Consider the following 3,713-nt stretch of genomic DNA (forward strand, 5'->3'; position numbering starts at 1 on the left):
GATCGGGTGGCTTAAGGAATACAGAATCTGCAATAGCCCTGACTGGGGGTAAAAGGTTAACGTACAGACACTGAGTTAGGAGGGTATGTTGTCCATGTGAGGGCTACGTTCAGGTGTGGAGTTTAAGAAGCGGGTACGACAATGAGAATGGATTCACTCATGTTTGGTGAGTTTTAACATTCAGTGTTTTTTAATCTTTGCCACAATCTAGTTTAAGCAGGGTCGGTATGAACTCTACCCTGCCATCTGTTGGTGATCTGTTGTAAAGGCCTTTTGGGGCTGATGTCATTTGCATGGTTACACCCACCCCAGATTGCATGAGGGGAGTGCTTGTCCAAATGGTCATTTCAGCTGCTGTGGGATCCCCCATCTCTTTGTTATTAGGGCAGGAGTAATCAAGTGTATTTTCCTGTTTAGTTTGGATCAAGGAGAGAGTAACTGTATCTGGCATTTGAGGCCTGAGAGCTTTCCCCTCGCCTGGAAAAGACTCATCATTAAGGGGTATGGGTTCCAAACCCACCCACCCCTCCCCAAGTGTGTGGGAAGTAGAAATAAATGTTTGTTCTTGGTCTGATAGATTTTGTGTCTGGTGTCTAAAGACAGAGGTATTTTTGAATATCTTTAGAATTGTTGTTAGTACTGAAGTTTCTCATCTTAAAGTTATGCTATAAGATTTTTTCTACTGTACATTTTGGTGCTGAAAGGTAAAAGATTGCTCTGTGTGTGCTGTTATGGAGTGAAGAAACAAAGGTTGGTTGCAGAGAGGGTGCATGTGCCACAAAAGTTGTGCCTGTCCCACCCCAGCTGTGGTCCCAGAGTCCAGAATTTGCATAAACTCACCCCCTTACCTGTGACTAACAAGCTTGCCCTGCTAACTCTTCCAGCAAAACAGGCCAAAGAAAGTGTATGCAAGCCCTGTACTGCAGACCCAGTACTATTTTCGGTTCCTTCCCACAGATCTTTCACTCCGCACCAGTCCAGTTCCTTGCTGTTGCTTGTCCAACCACTGCATGCATCTGCTAGATCGGACCCTGAGCTGATTCCTGACTGTTGTGCTCCATACAGCCTGGCCTGTCTGTGTCTCTGTGGTGCAATGGGTCAGCACGTTTGGCTCTTAACTGAAAGGATGGTGGTTCAAGCCCACCCAGGGACAGTGATAAGCCTGTGCTACTTCCTTGCTTTCCTGCGGGCAGGGCCGGCTTTAGGCCAATTCAACCAATTCCCCTGAATCGGGCCCCGCACCCAAGCCCTGCTGGTGCACTGTACTAGGGTGGCCCAGCTTCCCCAGGGGGCAATTTAAAGGGCCTGGGGCTCCCAGCAGGGACTGGAGCCTCAGGCTCTTTAAATTGCCACCAGAGCCCCACTGCTGGAGACTTGGGGGCTATTTAAAAAGTCTGAGGCTCCCCTTGCTTCTACTGCCCCGGCCCTTTAAACAGCCCCCGAGCCCTGCGCTGCTGCTGCTACCTTGGTGGAGGAGGGGGCACTTACCGTACAGAGTAGGCTGTACCCCCTGTACCCACACCCCTGCCCACAGCCAGCCCCTGCTGCACCCCCTGCCCTGCCTGCACCAGCCCCGCAGCCCGTGCCCTGTCTCCAGTCAACCCTTGTTGCACTCCCCTACCTTAAGCCAGCCAGTCCCACACTCCTCTGTCTCCAGGCCTGCCAACCCCTGCGCACTCCCCTGAGGCCCTGCCTGAAGCCAACCAGCCCACTCCACCCCACATCCCCCTGCCTGCTGCCAGCCCCTGTCAGCAGCCAGTCCCACACACCCTGCCCTGCCTGAAGCCAGCCCATTTGCAGCCAGTCCTGCACCCCCTGTCCTGTCTGCAGCCGGCCCCGCACGCCTTGCCCTGCTTGCAGCCAGACCCTACCTTCAGTCAGCCCCTGCCCTGCCTCCAGCCAGCCCCATGTCCACTGGTGCCCTGCAGTTCCCAGGGCAGTAACCCTGCACACTTGCTGCAATGAGAGGGGCAGTGAACAGCTGTGACCCACACATGTGCACACCTTAGGGTGACCAGACAGCAAGTGTGAAAAATTGGAACAGGGTGGGGGGTAATAGGACCCTATATAAGCAAAAGACCCCCCAAATCGGGACTGTCTCTATAAAATCGGGACATCTGGTCACCCTAGCACACCCCCAGGGAGTGGCGGGGACCCACACATGTGAAACGGAGCTCATTTCTAGTTCAGGCCCATCTTTTTAAAAAAGAATTTTAGGTAGGGTTAACATACATCCGTATTTTCCTGGACATGTCCACCTTTTTGGTTCTTAAATAGACCATCTGGGAGAAAATTTTAAAAATATGGATGTATGGTAACCCTATTGGTACAAAAAATACATACTATTGCACATCCTTAAATCAGAACTTTTTACAGGGAACCGGCTGCTAAGAAATGAAAGGCTTTTATTTACATGATTTTTTTTTTAGTCATCCCTGCCGGGGCCCCGCCGAATATGTTCGAATTGGGCCCCGCACTTCCTAAAGCTGGCCCTGCCTGCGGAGAGCCTCAAAGGTCCCATTTTGCTGCCTCTTGGCCTCAGTGCATTCAGCTAGTGGCCCGAAGACCGGGCTGGATGTCATTCAGAAACCCATCTCCCAGCAGCTGTTCTGGAGGCTCAGGTTTAATCCTCAAGGCCGAGCACAAAAACTTTCAGCCAGGAACATTTCGCTCTCTCCCCGCCTCCGCCCAAGTGGCAAAGGAGAAGCAGACGAGACACGCCGGCTCAAAGACGCCTCCCTCCCACTTCCCTGTAGGCTGTGCAAAGCTCTTGGCCTGCCTCACGACTTGTCAGGGAAGCGCGGCCATGCTACTCACGCCTGAGTCACGTCCGCAGCCTGGCCTGCCCTGGCTGACGGTGTGCAAAGCCACGCCAGTCAATGGCAGTTTGAGTCAGGAGCCTAGGCTCTTTCCCCTGACAGCCACACACACAGTACTGCCTGGTGTCCCGAGAGCCTCCTTCCTGTTCTCCCGCAGCACACGCTGCCTGCCAGTGTGGGTGGGAAAAGGGGACCAGGAAGTACTGCAGACTCATTCCAGGACAGGAGGCCCTCGCCATACCCAGGCCCGCCTCTTGCCTTCAGTCCAGGTAGCCTCATGGCCTAGGCTCTTGGTGCTCTGCTGGTCAGTGCCTTGCTGGAAGGTCCTGAGGGAAAAGAAGCAAGCACACATGTAGCAGAGGATGGCTTTGATCCATTAATCTCTGGGTTATGGGCCCAGCACACTTTTGCTGCACCATTCTGCTGGTTTTTCATAACCGCTGCCACTCAGCCACCACTATCTGGATTAGCACCTTATGCGCTCTCACACTGGCAGGCAGATGCGCAGTTTGCTAGGCAGCTGTCCTGGTCACAGGATATTACAGCTTCTACAGGGTAAAAGGGATCTATTTTGGGTTTGGACCCCATTGGGAGCTGGTTAGCCGAGTGCCAGAGACAGGAGCACTTCTTAAACTGTTTTTTAGTTAAGCCTTCAGCTTCACCCTCACCTGAAATGTACTCACCATTAAGGGGTATGGGTTCCAAATGCCAAAAGCATGTGGGAGGTAAGAATGGGTGTTTAGCTGTCTGTGGTTGTTTTAGTTGATTCCGTTTTTGCTGTTTATGGTGTGTAAAGGCAGAGACATTTTTGAATCTCTTAAAATTGCTGTTAGTGCTACAGTCCCTCACCTTAAGCTCATGCTATTAGATCTCTTCTGTGATATATTCTGGTTC

The 3,713-nt window shown here is 52.2% G+C and overlaps 1 non-coding gene across 1 annotated transcript; it reads left to right on the top strand.

Annotated features, from left to right (window-relative positions):
• The first annotated feature begins 1,079 nt into the window (after positions 1-1,079).
• TRNAK-CUU (transfer RNA lysine (anticodon CUU)) lies at positions 1,080-1,153 on the top strand. The gene has a single exon. It is a non-coding gene; the product is annotated as a tRNA-Lys (tRNA).
• Positions 1,154-3,713: the final 2,560 nt, after the last annotated feature.

Source organism: Gopherus flavomarginatus, chromosome 5 (assembly GCF_025201925.1).
Source record: "Gopherus flavomarginatus isolate rGopFla2 chromosome 5, rGopFla2.mat.asm, whole genome shotgun sequence".
NCBI lineage: Eukaryota > Metazoa > Chordata > Testudines > Testudinidae > Gopherus > Gopherus flavomarginatus.